Raw genomic sequence first — 17,877 nt, 5'->3', positions numbered from 1 at the left:
GTCCTGAGGTGCTGCCCACCCAGCTTTACTCCGTGGCCCCTATGGCTAGATCCTGTTGTGCTGAGGGTGGGGACTGTGGGACCCACAGGGCTGAACATCTGGATTAAACCTGGTCCCTGACCTCTGTGCCATCTTCCAGTATCATTAGTTCTATTTTTCTAAGATAATCATTTTAATAACAACATGTAGAGAGATAGTACAGCAATTAGTCTGCTGCTTGCCTTGCACATGATCCACCAGAGTTCAATTCCAGACCCCCATATGTTTTCACTTAACACCTCTGGGAGCGACCCCTGACTGCAGAGCCAGGAGTAAGCCCCGAGCACCACCAAATCTGGCCCCAAATCTAAGAAAAAAAAAGTTAAACAATAACTATATCTAATTTTAGGAATTTTATTTTTCCATAAGAAGCTGAGTATTACTTACAATCTTTGAACTATTAGGAAAAGAAGGGAAGCAGAATTCCCTGGCCCTTATTTTCTCTTCATTGGGGAACCTGCTAAGAAATTTCTTGGCTAAAAGTTCAGGAAGATATATTTTGTCGTAGCCTTCACCTCAGCAAAACCAGTTGCTGAATAAGGTACAAACTACTCTTTTGGGCATAAAGTTCTGTTTTCAGGTCAACATTCCTGTCATGATTTTTCACAGCACCTCTATTTCTGCCTCCTTTCCAGTTCAAATATTTCAAACGGAGGTGATCGAGTAATAAATTTCCTCCCCTAAGAGGTCACATGTCCACAACCTGCACCAGTACAGCAGCATAGTCAATATCAATAAAACTGCATTGTGTTATAAATTAAGTGAGTAATAGCTATGATTAGATTTTAAGAATGTAAAGAGAAGAAAACTGAATGACCTTTTATTATGCATTTGGGTTAGGGGAAGGGAAGGGGATTTAAATTTCTAAGAATTAACAGAAACCTCACACAGTTGCACTTATATGTATAATATGAAAAAACAAAGCAAATGAACTGGCACAAAACAAAATGGGGAGGGGGGCAGGATACCTACGTAGCAGAATATCTACAGTGCAGGTGTGAGGTCACAGATTTGTTCCCTGGTATCATTCCACAAGTCAAGTGCAATTTCCAAGGTCCTACTGATCTCTGGCTGCAAAACAAAGTGTGTAATTCCCCAAAAATGTGTGAACCCCATCACTTTCTGCAAACCCTGGTGAACACTGTATCCAAGATGTACCTAGGCAATACAACTAAAGATTGAGTCCCTGATCGACCCCCCAGGAACTACTATAGACACTACCTATCATAGCGACAACAAAGTAAAGAGCAGGAGGTAAATGAATCAACCACCACAAAACTAGCTTCCGGAATTGGTGAAAACTATGACCATTACCAGAGAGGAAAACAAGCAAGAGGGAATGGGTGGAATGGGTGGGTGTATATTAGGGTCTTTCTGGTAGGGAGTAATAGCTCAGAAACCTTGCTGGTAGGAGTAGTAACAATTACATACATACAGAAAGTGTGAAACTAGATCCTTGAAGTTCCTTCATATAACAGACCGATGATAAATTAATAAAAAACAATAAAGCACCAAACAGTCATTGCTGAAAGTTTCGAGGTAGTTGCAAATAATTACCAATTTCTTTTGTAATTTAATGAAAACATTTTGAGCAAAATATTTAGTAAAAATATATAAAGTAGTTATGTGTCTCATGTTTTCATATGTATTTTTAGATTTATACTTCAATTTGGACTGGAGTGATAGCACAGCCGGCAGGACATTTGCCTTTCATGCCTCCGACCCAGATTCGATTCCTCCGTCCCTCTCGGAGAGCCCAGCAAGCTACCAAGAGTCTCCCGCCCGCATGGCAGAACCTGGCAAGCTGCACGTGGCATATTTGATATGCCAAAAACAGTAACAACAAGTCTCACAATGGAGACCTTAGGGGTGCCCACTTGAGCAAATCGATGAGCAACAGGATGACAGTGATATAGTGATACAGTGATACTTTAATTTAATATATTTAATTTTAAAATCTAAAATTCAAAATGTCTTTACATTTAACTTTTACTCACATTTTTTGTCATTGACACATTATACTTTATCTGAATCGATATTCCAAGAACATAGGAAATAAGAAATAGATCAAATCTCTTAGTATGTATTATGCATCTACTGTTCTAAGTCACTTTGATACAGGATTAAGTCATATAATTCTATAAAGTGGATTTATTTTTATTATCACAGCTTTACAAAAAAGAAATTTAAGGCATATGATTAAGTTTCTCACTCAAGGTCATCCAAGTAGTAAAGGTTTGCTCTCATATAATTTGAAGCCATATAATTTGAATGCTGAATATAAGTTTTAACCTATATATCACAGTGCCAAAGAAGTAAATAATGAAATTCAAATCAAGGACTGATTTGTGAAGTCACTTTCTCTATATCTTTATCCATAATTCCATCACCAAAAATAATCAAAAAATGCTCTAAACTGAGGTCATTCAAAGGAAAATAAATTACATCATAAAGGAAGGCCCAGCTAACCTGCTAGAGTAATCTTATCCTGAGATTACACTGTGGTTAAAACTCCAAAGAGATTTTTAAATAGTGACCACATTTTGTTCCAATCATTCTTTCCCTTGCTATAAACTGTCTATTTTGAAAGTGCTTAACTGCTTATTTCATGTGTATTACAAAAATAATTAAATAGAAATCTATGACTTAAGATAATTCTTTTAACAAAAATAATATATTTTGAAAGTCACACATGAAACTCATTTGGTCTACTTTACTATAATATTTTAAGGTCAATTAGAATAAATTTATAAATAATTAATAAAGTAAAATCCAAATTATTTCATACATTAAGAATGCCTCTTTGTTAAAAAGATGCTGGATATTGACCTTCCCATGATTATTCTCATTTCATGTTTCCTCTAGTGGTAGTCAAGTGCCCAGTGTTTGCTTGGAGGCAGAACTATTGGTCTATTAAGACTTAATCAGATCTTCTCACTATTTTGGCTCAAAGGAAAGAAGTGTTCAAGAAAAAATTTTAAAATAACACTCTTCCATAATTTCACTTTTTTTTCAAAATATTTGCAATGACAGCCCAGGAGGGGAAAGGTATTTCTCTCTCTCTCGCCTCTTCCTTGCCGGGGGTGAAGGGCGTGGGGACCGCCATATTATGACGACCACAGATGGGGTTTACAAGCTTGCAATGATCCAATATCTGGAAAAAAATCTCCCTGGACCTAGTTGCTAAAATACAGAAATCCAAAACCGCGTAGCCGCAGTAATGGCCTTATATCTCTTCACAACAGGTCTGACTCTAGTGGGGTACTCCTAACAATAATAGTAAGGTTTGTGTTGAAATATTGAATGCAACCAAAGTAAATAGAAAGTAAAGTGAAATTTTTCAGTAAGGCAGGGGGGGTGCGAGGGGGCGGTATAGGAGGTGTACTGTGGGTTTTTTTTTTTTTGGTGGTGGAAAATGGGCACTGGTGAAGGGATGGTTGTTTCAGAATTGTATAACTGAGACTTAAGCCCGAAAGCATTATAATTTTCCACATGGTGATTCAATAAAATAAAATTCTTAAAAAAAATATTTGCAATGAACCATTTACTTTAATGACTACTTACTCCCAAGGATACACCGAAATAATCTACATATGGTTAAAATTTTCATTGTCGTTTGAGAAAAACTCTGCCTTCTGTCTTATTACAAAATATTGCCCCCAATATTGTAGATATGCAGTGTGTCTTATTTATTTAAGTCATCTTTCTAGTTCAGATGTGTAACATAGATTTAAAAGACCATTCTCTTTTCCTTTTCAGACAGTTATGTTGTAGGCATGGAACTACCCAACCTCTTAAAGGGAACTGAATGCGTGAGTTGAATCCAGTTTATTAAAAAGGTATTAATTAGCTCTAATATCTTATTAGGTGTTGTTTTCAGCACTATAATCCCAAACATTAAAAGAGGGGATCAGTTTTCTTTGTCAATTAAGAAAACAAATTACTTCAATCTCCTGTGACTTATCCAATAATTCAAGAAAGTATTACGTTGTAGTGTAAATGTAGAGGAAAGTGGGCTTGTGGTAGATCCTGGTCAGAAAAGATGCTGGAGAGAGGAACGGTGATGGGAAAAAATTGCATCATCAGGTGAAACTCTGATAATTAAGGGCTGCGGGTTCTGGGTGTTAAGAGAGAGATTACAGGGAAATAGTGTAAACTGCCTCAAAGGACATAAACAGACAACACAAGCAAGAGAGCACTATCATAAGCCAGATACAAGTAATAGTGAACGTGGAGACTTTTACATAGAAACATGGACTCTATTTCCCTCCATGTTTTTATTATTCTATATGCCAGAGATAAGTGAGATCATCATGTGTATGTTTTTTTTATGGCTACTTCACTTAACAAAATATCCTCCAGTTCTATCAAAGAGGCAGGCTGGCAGGGAGAGAAGGTTCAGAGAACATGCTCATCCTGGTGGAGGGAGGTTGACACCGGAGTTGGGATTGGCGCTGGAATACTGTATTCCTAAAACTTAGGTGTGGGTACCTTTAGATATCACAGTGCCTTGATAAAAGATGAAATATATAAAAATTAGAAGAAAGAAAAGAAAGAAAAAGAAAAGCCTGGACTCTAAAGCCAGATTATATCGCTCAAAATCTAGCTTTATTCTTATTAAATCCAACTGCAAATAACTCAGTAAACCTTCTCATATTTGTCTACAAAATAAGTAAAAGTATAATAGAATTATCCCATAATTATTGGGATTATTCCAAATTATTGATAAGACTAAGTGTTGAAGATATGTACATAAGCAACCCGCATGGAAGAAGCACTCAATAAACATCCCTCATAACTTTTCAATTGTAAGAGAAGAGAGCTAAAGCATCACATCAAAAAGCAACACTTAAAATCAGCTCTGTACTTGACTTCAATCTGGAGTGCCACAAATCACAAGAGACCAGAGAAAAAATTAGGGCTGATGTGTGATGTATTTACAAACTTTCATTATTGTAAACATATCTCAAAAGAGTCTGACAGCATTAACTTTCCTTACAGAGAGTATACATTTATATTTTTACTTTAAAAGTAACAGCTTTTATGCTCCTTGAGCTGTAATTACTGGCATAGAGCCAATTAAAAATATCTGAGTCAAGGGCATTGTGTTCCAAATTTGATACAAATTCCTTGTTCAAAACAAGTCTTTCATTTCAAATTGTTGACTAAGATAATAGTTTAAAATTATTTTTCAGCTATTTAAATTTAGCATGCTGAGAAAGGCCCATCTTAAAATACTGTTTGGCTATATGCTGATTTTCTTTTCATTTTATTCTTTGTTAGTGGCATCTTTGTGGTAAGAATACAAGTGATAGTAACCACGTTAGTTTCCTTTTACTTCCAATTTTACCTAGATGAGCCATTTGGTTTTATCTTCACCAGTCAAATAATGCTTTAGTTTGCTGGTATTTTTCAGGAAGGGATTATGCAAGAACCAATAATATTTCCATGTGTTCTTTTACCTTTTCAGTTAACACTATCCTCTCTCCTGTACTTTTCCTTGAATCATCATTTTTCACTCTTGAAAGATACATAAAAGGATTATAAGAAGATAGCAGTGTCGGTGGCACTCTTGTCCCGTTGTTCACTGATTTGTTCTAGTGGCACCAATAATGTCTCCATTGTGAGACTTGTTACTGTTTTTGGCATATCAGGTATACCACAGGCAGCTTGTCAGGCTCTGCCCTGTAGGCAGGATACTCTTGGAATACTTGCTGGGCTCTTGGAGAGGGACAGAGGAATCAAACCCAGGTCGGTCTTGTGCAAGGCAAATGCCCTATCCACTGTGCTATCGCTCCAGTCCTATCAGAAGACAAACCTAAATTTTATGATCAATCCTTACAACTTCTTAAAGAGACTTTGCATGAACTTTCCTTTTAAAAAGGTCCACCCTCCACACAGCTCGAGAAATTGATAGAATCCCTCAGGACATGGATTTGAACAAGTTCTCACACCAGTCAGTTACCACATCATCTCCTTGTTTTCTATTCAACTCTTATTTTTCTGATATATGAGCTTCTCTCCTCCATGTGAACTCCATTCTCTATCTTACTTTCTAGTAAATATATCCATCTAGTAAATAAATACCATCTCCACATCAATAGTTCCTCAAACCAGAGCAGTTGATAAAACTAGAAATTTTTAGCATGCCATGGTTTGATTTGGTATCAATTTAGGATTCAGTTTGGGTAAATCCAATCTTGGGTAGTGCTAAACTGAGTTCCCTAGTGACTGGTAAGGTTCTAAAGCATGCTCCATCAACTATATTAACAAAATAAGCAACTGACTCCACCTGAACCAAGACAAAATACCATTTTAAGTAAAATGAAGTGGCAAAGTGATTACCTGGAAGAGCTAATACATCTAGGGTTTATTTCTAGTCCACCATTCACTAAATACATCCCTCAAGGTTAAATGGGAGCGATTACTGTATCCCTTCAGTACCTATTATCCCATAAATGAAAAGATATATTCAAAGTACTTAACCTAATTATCGTTAGTCCACTCACAGTAACTGAGAATTACTCTTCAATTGTGATGAGTAAACTATACATGTAAATAACACAAGGAGATAAAAGTTGCTGAACTGACTTCATCTTATTGTTAATACCCAAAGGTGAACAACTGCTTCTTACATGGGATAAGACTTTGTGATATCTTATGATATCTTACAAGAGACAGAAAAAGCAGTGTGATGGGAGAGAGGCAATGAAATGCAGCTTTCAAATTTTGCCTAGAGCTTTCTCTAGGCAGGTGATCTTAGACTAGAAGCATTATTCTTAAGAAAATATTGTAACAGTATCACATAAAGAGTTATGCATGGTATTTTAGAGTATTATATGCCACATATCATACAGTACAGTTCTGTTCCTCAGGCCTCCCTTAAGAATCTCGAAAGTTTATTATCAATTGTCATTTCAAACTCCTAAATCAAAATTAGTCATTCATCAAAGCAGAATTCCATGGAGGGGCCGGATGCTATCTTGAGCTTGTCTAGTTACAACTTTTCCTTTTAGAAGTGTGCAAGGAAAAGTATGAATCATAGAATACTTGTCTAGTGAAAAATCTGTAGCAACAAATTTCACAAATGTTTTAAACCGTAATAGTTTTATTTAAAATTTTTGAAAATCTTCTCAGACTTAACGTAAGATCTGATTACCAGCTGGACCTCCAATATAATGCTATGATACTCATAGAACTCAACTTCATTCACTAAGTTTCTAACTTTCAAGAAATTCTGGGACTGAAGAGATATAATAAGTGTTAAGGTGCTTAGTTTTGCATGTGGCAGGCCCAGGTGAGATTTCCTACAATATATATGGAACCCTGGGCATCTACAAGAATGAATCCTACGCATAGAGACAGGAGTAATCCCTGAGCACCACTGGCTGTGGTCAAAAAAAAAAAAAAAAGGAAAATTAAACAACAACAACAACAAAATTCTGACAAATTGCTATTCATATAAAGGGTTCTCTATTTCAGTCAGGCTCTCTCTAGCTAGTTACCAAGACTTTATGTAATGGTCAATTACCCTAGAATTTCTGCAAACTGCTTTTAAACTCACTCCAACTACATTCTCAGTATTTTTTGGTACACACATTTAATTTTCTCTTTACTGCTGTCTACAATTTTTAATCACCCCTATGCATACTCTGTCAAAACAAATACATCCCCTGAGTTTTATTTATTCAGTGATTACTAAGTTATGCATAGAGCTTTTGCACAGAGAAATTCCGTGTGTGTGTGTGTGTGTGTGTGTGTGTGTGTGTGAGAGAGAGAGAGAGAGAGAGAGAGAGAGAGAGAAACTGGATACCTAAAATTTACTCGGTATGGCAAAAATTAAGCAAGACTTTACATCTCGAATCCCCAAGATAACTGGACAAGGCAATTAAAAAATACATTCACATTTGTTTTATTTTTAATCAATTAATGACCTGTCAGGTGAATTAAAGAGTGATACCACATAAAATCAAATTAACAGGATTAGTGATCTTGAGTATCCTTTTATAATGTCAGAGAACTAGAGAATTACTTCTCAGTTCACAATAGTTTTTTCGAAAGTTTTGATACTTCTTTTTCCTTCAGAATGTATGGCTGTATATGAAACTTTACAATCCAGCATTCTTTTTTAGATGCCACCTATTTTTCCATTGGTCTTTCTTAGAGAAAAGTGTAATGACGAGGTATGTCATCCAATGATCTTACAGTTAAGTCTAACACATTTGTGTGATTTATTTCTATTTAAAGAGTTCGTTTTATTTTGTTCTTCTTAAAAAATCTTAACAGTGTAAAAGAGGACCTGATTTGGTTCCTTGATATTTTTGGATGAGTTATTTTGATCAAACACCTAGAACTACCTTCAGTACTCAGGGCCTGTGCTCACCATAATTTGGCATTTTGCTTAACAATGAAATGACCTTTGCTGACCTGTTTTTAACCTCCTTCTAAATGAGTTGTTGGTCTGCCATTTGAGGGAGTAGTTGAAGTAGATTTTCAAAGTTTTTTTTAAAAACATTTATAGCAGGGGACACAATGCTGCTCAGTTCTAAGTATAAAGACATGACTCTTAAAAAAAAACACCACTTTGAAACCACAGGAAGAGAACCTTTAGCAAGTAGCAAGGTAGTAAGGACCGGGGCAATCCTGCACGGCCCACCCACTGGAGAATTTGAATGTTTATCGTATCATCAGTGTCGCCTGGGCCTAGCAGTTATCTGGAGACCTACTTAAGGTTTGTTTTAATTTAGTAAAGTAAACCAGAGATTTTTGTTTGACTGGCTCTTTATTTCACAGATCAGGATTACTCTTGGAATGGAATTTAGTTCACAATACACTGGCTCTTTGAAAGTCAAAGACAGTCTCTGCAGGCGTTTTCCTTTGAAAGGGCGAACAGCCACCCATGATTAACTTTCCGGAGACCACTCTAGTAATTAAGTTCACTACACAAGTACCAGTTTTGCTGCTTAAAACCAGGGAGGGGAGAGGGCGCCTTCTGCATACATGAACCAGCAGTATCCGGTTGCAAAGAACGGAGCGTTAATAGCCTAACTAGGACAAGTCAGGGAGCCAACCGATTTTTCTTTTTTTTTTTTCATCTCTCGGAGATTTCAGAGCTCTGTTTTTCCTAACTTTCCTCGCCATGTCTGAGCTTCCCCTTCCCCCGCACCACCTACCCAGAAGCCACTCAATATTGCCAACCGTGTTGAGTTTAACTTACTGCAGTGTGATGCAGGCGAAGGCTGGGCGCTTCTCTGAAGCCAGAGCAACTGCTTTTCCGGAGAGGAGCTGGGACTGGCCAGCTCTCAGGATTCCTTCCAATTCGCACGCTCTCGGCTCCGTGCAAAGCTCCCTCACTGCTCCGTTTCCCCAGAGGCGTGCAGCTTCCAGAACTCTGCTCACAGCATCTCCTCCTCCTTACTTCCACCCCCTTGCAGAACGCACAGCCCTTTCCAAGTAGTGTCTGAAAGATGGAAATCGACTTGCGATCAACAAAACAGGCTGCCGGCGGCAGGCCACCAGACCGTGACAATTAGCAACTCACACAACAGAGCCTGAAAGCCGTGGGTTTCCGGAGCCGGAAAGTCATCTCTGTCATTCCCCCCTTATCCACCTCTTACTCCTCCCACTCCCCCGCTCTTACTACCACGGCCACCTCCAGCCTCTCAGCCAAGCTAGGTAACGCACATTTGCATCTGAAGGCAACTGCACTTGTCAGGGATGAAATACCCGTTGTCCTCGACTAAGGCTCTCCTCGCATCTCTCTGCGCCCTTGATTTATACCAAGACGCGATGATATTGGAAAGCTGTGCAGAGAGTGTGTGGTGAGGAGGAGGCAATCTCCGTGGCTGCAAGCAACAGCCCTGCCTATCTCTGACTGTCGCTCCTACAGCTGCTGTTGCTACTATTGCTATTAGCTCAGAAAAGAATCAGACAGGGAGACAGTGCTTTAGAGCTATTTATCTGCTGGCCAGTTATAAAACAGAAGGGAGAGGGCACTGTAGGTGCGAGTGACTGCACTTGAATCTTGAGTCACTGTAGTTACTCCCGTTAGGAAAACCTTATACCCATCTCCCCTCTCCGGTCAACTAACTACAGTCCTTCCTAGGTCATCAGTTCCACAAACACCCATTTCTAGTGCCCTTGTAACTGCGCACTCTGGTTCTTCATGCTGATCTGTTAACCTGGGAGCAGATGATCAGGGACAGATAAGGGTAATGGAGAGGAAGGGGAAAGTGGGGAAAGTGAGAAAGGAAGTTCTACATATGTGTTGTCACACCAAATATATGTTTAAGATCTTTTTAAACCACATGTCCAAAAGAACTCTTTAGAGTAATAAAAAGGTAAACCCGCTAATGAACACCTTCACGTCACACAGTGAGAACAAAACCAGATAGTTAAGAGTGTGTTTGCCAACTGTAATGTAGAGTATCTTGATATATGAATCCCTTTGAGACTCTCATTTTCTTTCATAATATCCACAATGATTTTTCAATACACTATTGTCTCAGTTTGTTATGAATTCAGATGAGACCTATTAGTTACTGTTATCTATGGACTCTACCTTTCTCATCTAATTGGTTGTTCCATTTTTATTCTTATTTCTCCCAATATATTCTCATAGAAACTGATGTTAGCAGGACTTAGATGTTCTCAACAGTTTGTCTTTGTGCTCTTTCTCTGTAATACACCAGATAACCATGAACTTACCCTCCTCTCATTCTCTCTCTCTTTTCTCCCCCATACTCTCCCTAATCTATAGAATAGTACATGTCCTTCTACTTTTTATTTTCTGAACTAAAATTACTTTCAACTTTTAAAAATTTTAATACAAAATTGCGATGATTTCTGCCTTGCTCTGAAAAATTTGTGTGCTATCATGTATTTTTTTCCTTTTGTTAGTGTTTGTGTAGCCAGAGTTAAATGGATTAATGTGAAGATTGTCCCTGGAAATATGAGAGAGCCCTCAAAGAGCCCCTCAAAAGGTTTAAACAATATATCTTCACTTGTTCTTTCTATATCAGAAAATAATTGCCTTTATCTAAGCAAAAATCAGTTATTGTGCAAAGTATTTATCAATTATAATTACTGTCACTGTCACTGTCATCCCGTTGCTCATCGATTTGTTTGAGCGGGCACCAGTAACATCTCTCAGTGTGAGACTTATTGTTACTGTTTTTGGCATATCGAATACACCACAGGTAACTTGCCAGGCTCTGCTGTGGGGGCTCAATACTCTCGGTAGCTTGCTGAGCTCTCTGAGAGGGGTGGAGGAATCAAACACGGGTGAGCCGCATGAAAGGCGAACGCCGAACGCCCTATCCACTGTGCTATCGATCCAGCCCTATCAATTATAATACATATATAAATTTACTAAAGCAAATTTTCCTACAATTGTTGCAGAAAATACAGGGGCTGGAGAGATAGCAGGTAAGGCACTTGCCTTGTACTCACCTGATCAGAGTTTAATCTCAGACACCACCTATGGTCCCCTGAACATCTTCAGGCATAATCTCTATCTCTGAGCACAGAACCAGGAGTAAGCCCAGGTCTGGCCCAAAAACACACCTTCTGCTTTAAATTCAAGATAAATTCAGGGGCTGGAGCAATAGCACAGCAGGTAGGGCGTTTTCCTTGCAAGCGGCCGACCCGGGTTCGATTCCCAGCGTCCCATATGGTCCCCTGAGCACCGCCAGGGGTGATTCCTGAGTGCAGAGCCAGGAGTAACCCCTGTGCATCGCCAGGTATGACCCAAAAGGCAAAAAAAAAAGATAAATTCAGGATATCTATAAATTTTAATATCAAAATCCTAATAAAATACAAAGTCCAGGAGTTGTATCTGTTATATCAATAGACGAAAGCTCACATCACTCAACCTTTAACAACATGCTAGTGATATCCTACAGAATGTCTTAATGGTCCCTGCCAAAATAGAATAATCTTCACACTGTTTCCTTATAAATACTTTTTTGTAGCATTTTCAGCAGTTTTTCATAACAGACAAAACAAAACATATTTATTTATTTCAGTTGTGCTTTGGGATAGGGATTGGGGCTTGAGATGGAAACATCCCAAATATGGTGGTGGGAAGGTGTAATGGTGGTTGGATAGGTGTTTGAATATTAACTGTAATCAAATATTGTGAATGACCTTATAAAATAAAAAAAGACTTAAAAAATGAAAACCTCATTAAACATTAGAATCACTGTCACTGTCGTCCCGTTGCTCATCAATTTGCTCGAGCGGCACCAGTAACGTTTCCATCTGTCCCTTGTCGCATTCAAGGTCAGGGAAATGAGGACCGTTTTTGTTACTGGTTTTGACATATCTAATATGCCACGGGTAGCTTGTTAGGCTCTGCCGTGCGAGATTCTGCACATTAAATATTAGAATAATATCAATAAAAGTACACATGAAGACTCCAAATGTCATTTTTCACGGGATCTAAAGTACTACCAAGGCAGGAAAATTCCAAATAATGATAAGACTGGTGTCAAAATATTGAATGCAATCAAAGTAGAGAGAGTATTGTGGAAATTGCCACACAGACAAGGGAAGGGTTGGGATAGATGTGTGTAGGGGTGGGGAGTCCTGGATATTTGGGTGGTGGAAAATGTGCACTGGTGAAAGGATGGCTATTTGATCATTGTATGACCAAACACTCAAACATGAAATCTTTGTAACCATATCTCATGGTGATTCAATACAATATAAATTAATTTTAAAAAGTTATATCTGTGCCTCTCTTATCTATTAAATAATATGTAACATAATATTTAGAATAGAAAGAGTAACTTCACAGTTTCATAATTCTATGCAATAAAATATAAAGAAGTAAGGAACAGAATCTGTTACTACGTAGAAATGTGTTTGATAGGTCAACTTAGTATTAGTATCTATGTGCGGCCAGAGCAATAGTACAGTGGGTTTGGTGCCTGACTTACACATGACCAACCCGGTTTGATCCTTGGCATCCCATAAGATTCCCTGAGCACTACCAGAAGTAATTCCAGAGTGTAGAGCCAGAAGTAATCTCTGAGCATCGCCAGGTGTGATCCAAAATGCAAAACAACAACAACAACCTTAGTTCATTTGTGATATGATTTGAGATTTATCTTAAACTTGCAATTAATCTTTTACTAAAATAACCAGAATCTCAATTCTATAGTTTAACATTTTATGTCTTGTTGTTTTTTCTTTGTCTTATTTAGAAATTTAACTATAGTTAGAAAGAACACTTTTGTTTAGGGGTCCACACCCAGCATTACTGGGAGGTGGTGCTCAGATTCTGTCTATCTGTCTGTGATACTCTGGGGTGCATGCAGTGTTGGGGATTAAATTTAGTGCCCCCTACATTGCGGGTATGTGCTGTATTATTTGAACCATTATCTTTTGGTCTAAGTATAGTCAGTTTAAATATTATTGAATATATATAATCTCTATAGATGTCTGATATTTATAAATAAGCAATAATAAACATTCAGTTGGTAATGATTGAAAATATCAGAAAGGACTATAATAATGGTTATGAGATTTAAACAGCCATTTGATTCACTTTAAAACAAAAATGATTTAGAGTATACTAGGATTTATAGAATAAATAGCTTTTCATAAAAATAACGAAGCTATCAGACATCCCCCAAGGTTTGATAATGAAAGAATAAATCTTTATTTGGAAATGGATGGCTGACCCTTAATCTCTGATTTAATTCAAGATTTTCCATTGAAAGGGCACAAATCACTGCTTTATGACCTTGTGCCCATTTCTCTAAGATGCTTTTCTGCTCCCATCACTGGGGATCAAAATCTTCCTGAGCCTTTTTCTATAATTAATCAATCTCTAAATGTCGTTATAAAAATGGAGTTGCTTCACAAATTCTCATTATTTAACAAATAAGCATTCTATGGTCTATAGAAAGAAATAATAACTAAATTTTCAGCTAAATGTCTTACATTACACCATGTATTCCAATGTGGTTGGAATAACTTTCTTATCAACAAAACATGTATTCCAAAAGAATTCCAAAATTGCTTCTATAATCTATGCTAGCTCACAGGAAAGAGCCGGAGTACTGTAAGTTCAGTAAGTCAAGAGTATGCTTGTTTAGTTTACTCATGTGTCTCGAGTATCCACTGAGTGCTTGAAACATAGTATATGTGTGGTCATTTTTAAAAATATAAATGATTAATTAAGTTAATCAATGAATGTGCCTCATTGAGAAGATAAGTGTCCTATAAAAAGATGTTTAAATTATTCCAACATTTACTCGGCTGCTAAGCAACTGTGGTATCTTAGAGAAATGATGCACGACTCTGGTTATTGTTTCGAGGCCACACACGAATGTGCTCAGGGTCTACTATGAACTCTGCGCTCAGAGATCATATCTTGTCAGACTCAGCACACCATATGCGGTGCTGAGGTTCACACCCAAGAACCTGCGAGGCTGTACTATCTCCCCTGCCCAATTTTCCTCACTTTTGACTTCCAAATATATAACAAACGAACTGGAAGCTCGACCAGATCTTAAAGAATGTAGAACATTATGGGGCCGGAGCGATAGCACAGCGGGTAGGGCATTTGCCTTGCACTCGGCCTACCCCGTTTCAATCCCCGGCATCCCATATGGTCCTCCAAGCACTGCCAGGAGTAATTCCTGAGTGCAAAGCCAGGAGTAACCCCTGAGCATTGCTGCGTGTGACCCAAAAAAAAAAACCAAACTAAAGCTCGCCGAGGTGCGTGTGCTGCACTCGCGGGCTCTCTGGGTGGCTCTGTCTCACCGCCCGCGTTCAGTGCCCTGAAACCACAGTGTGTGGACTGGATCAGGATGGCCAGTGGTTAAGGACAGGCGAAGGAAGAACGAGGACCAAGCTGGTTGCTGATTAGTTACCGTTTATTCAATCTTCCATCTTTCTCATCTCCCGCACTTCCAGCTCTGGCCTCTCTCTAGATCATCTACTGCCTCTCCCTCTAGAGTCTCTCCTCCTCCTTGTCTCTCCCACCTTGCCCTCTAGGCTATACCCAGCCAGGTAGCAAAATCAACATAAGAAAGCCCTTCCTGAGGGCAGGGCATTCCAAAGCCCTTCCTGACTCTTAAGGTTTTTTTCCTTTCCTTAGTCCAAACACTTATTAACATCTTAATACTAGTTATTTTTGTATGGACATAACAAGGGATACATTGAGGTTTGTAAGGCAGCTCTCCTGGCAACATCTTGCCACAGGCTCAGACCACAGCACTCAGGCCAGATTAATCATTCCTCACCCTAGCAGGGTCCGAATCTAGTTATCACTGTTTGGATCATGACAGCATTTGTCCATGATCAAGCTCTTAACTTAAAGTTAAGCAGTAGGCACTTTGGCCAGGCCCATCTTGATGCCAGGGTAGCACACAACTCACCGCTTGCCCTGGGTCCTTCTTGTCCCACGTCGGGACCGTGCTTTGGGGGTGCTAGGAAGTAAGGGCAGCTGAGGTTTAGGTCAAGAGAACAGATGCCCTGGAGGAAAATATCATGTAGAGTCAAATGACTCCCAGGTTACAAAAGCATAACATTTGTTAAGTCTTCCTGTGTCCATACAAAAAGGACTTGCTCTGAATAAACTATGCAAAGGACTCAAGGAGAAGAGAAAAACATTATGTACAAGTCAACAGAACACTAAGAAAGAAGCTACAAATAAACAAAGAGGAAAAGGAGCACTGTAATGGGAGTAACCCAATAAACCTAAACTACCTGAGGCTATGTTATCCTACATAGAACATTATACATTTTTGTGTTCTTAAAACAGTAGCCCTATATTAGTGATTATAAACAAGACAGTGTTAATCTTTTTTTTTATTAATGAGTCACCGTGAGGGTACAGTTACAGTTTCGTACTTGAGTTATAGTCATACATTACTGAAGTACCCATCCCTCCACCAGTGCCCATTCTTTTTTATTAAGCTAAAGAAGCTATTAAAAATATAGGCTTAATATAAAATATCACTTAATGTGATGAAATAGAGTGTGTAAAACTGTTGTACAAAATACCTATTGTTACTTAAATCCAACAATAATTTGGTTATCTATTAGATGAAAAACATTGAAAAATGCAATTACCCTGCTTTTAAAGGATACGTAGTCTCACAATGTAGTCATAACTTTATAACTTCAGTTTCATTTGATTTACATGCATTTCAAAGATAAACTACAGACATTGAAGCATTCAAAATTTTTGTGCATTTCCACACAGAAGGAAACCATTATTTCCTTGTTTGTGTCAGTTGATTTTGCATTGTGTCTTCTGTCATAAATGTAAGACTTTCCATATTACAGACAAAATAATATTCTTCTCTTGGTATATGTGAGGGAGTCTTAATCTCTTCAACAGGGATGCTGGGGAAATTTTACAGCCAAAAATAAACAAAGGAAGTTAAATTCTTTTTTCAGTACATAAATAAATATCACCTAAAACGGCAATGAAAACTCTTAGTGATGCAAAGTGTAAATCTGCACCAGTGGGCCTGCGCTGTACTGTGAGCCTAAGCACTAAATCATCAGGATTACAAAAAAATAAAATAAAATAAAATAAATAATAGAACTTGGGTCATGGACACTAGATGTGCACATGACTCCAGAAGGAGATGATACAGGTGGAAATTAAGATTCCTTGTCAATTTTATGGCTCTGTGTCAGGGAGGGTTTTATGAGGACTGTATATCTCTATCTTTCCCATCTAATTCAATGTGAATATTTTGTTATTAGCCTAGTGCATAGGAGTTAGTGTGCTGGTTTTTGCATGCTTTCTCAGTCCTGTATAGCTGTGCGTTTCGTACACTTATGGATGTGGGAAATTCGAAGTACCATATGTTGATATGTTGACACTTCTACACCTCTCAAAATACAGATAATAATAATAATACCTTCCCCCCAGAGAAAGATTTAGAAAATTGAAGAATTTTGTAGGTGTCAAGTACAATGTCTTGTAGATATCAGCATGTATGTGAGATATCAGTGCATGTCTATGTATTATACATAATCTTTGTATTATATTCAACATTCATTGAAACAATACTTTCAGAAGTTATTGCTTAAGTACAAGTCTTATAAATAATTTAAGAGTTTTATCTAAAGAATAATGTCAGAATTAGCATGATTTACTTTGGGTAGTAAGCATTTTTTCTGATCTAACAGATGATTGTTAAATTCAGGGGGGAATCCTCCTCTTATTTCAAAAGAGAGAACAGGCCTTAAAAAGAGTCTTTCTAAGCAGTAATTAATAATATCAATTACTGAAAAGTCATTCAGTCTTTCTTAGTCATTCAGAAAGTGTGAAGTTCAAAGCCATATACATTACTAAGAACCATATAAAGTGGGAATGTGATAAACAATAACAAAACCCAAACACTCAGGTGATTTAAAGCACAGAATACAAAGTCTATGCAGAGAAACTGGAGTATAGAAGTTGAAGTTTCAGATGAGAATAGACATTCAAATGTAGTCTACTTTTTTTTTGACTGCCTCCATGTGGATGTTAATATATTTTCGCAATGGCCATTCACTATGAAATATTTTTGAAAATAGCCAAAGTTCAAATCACATTTCCTCATTCCTCATTTTGTTTTTTGGGTCAGTGCTTAAATAAAAACAAAATATACATATATACATATTATAACTTTATTTCTTAAGAAGCGAGATAGTATGAAACTAAATTCTATTGTCCCTTCTCTAATGCTGAAACAATATCCCATATTTAGCATTGGTGAAATCTTTTATTTGTCCATTAAGTTTTATTCCAATTTAAATCATATTTATATTTGCATAGAAACTTGCAAAAATAAAGCACTCAGATTTTCAATTGCATTAAGA

The 17,877-nt window shown here is 37.6% G+C and overlaps 1 protein-coding gene across 2 annotated transcripts in view; it reads right to left on the bottom strand.

The window, feature by feature from the left end:
- DGKB (diacylglycerol kinase beta) overlaps positions 1-9,892 on the bottom strand; it is a 743,388-nt gene extending 733,496 nt beyond the window's left edge. For both annotated transcript variants that reach the window (XM_055124198.1, XM_055124199.1), the window contains exons 1-2: positions 9,724-9,892; positions 9,257-9,499 (exon numbers count right to left, since the gene is read on the bottom strand). The gene's annotated coding sequence lies outside the window, so the exon portion shown is untranslated. The remainder of the gene's footprint in view (positions 1-9,256; positions 9,500-9,723) is intronic.
- Positions 9,893-17,877: the final 7,985 nt, after the last annotated feature.

This window comes from Sorex araneus, chromosome 1, assembly GCF_027595985.1.
Source record: "Sorex araneus isolate mSorAra2 chromosome 1, mSorAra2.pri, whole genome shotgun sequence".
In the NCBI taxonomy this organism is placed as follows: Eukaryota; Metazoa; Chordata; class Mammalia; order Eulipotyphla; family Soricidae; genus Sorex; species Sorex araneus.
Note: the sequence above shows the minus strand (reverse complement) of the source record. Positions and strands in the feature narration are given on the sequence as shown.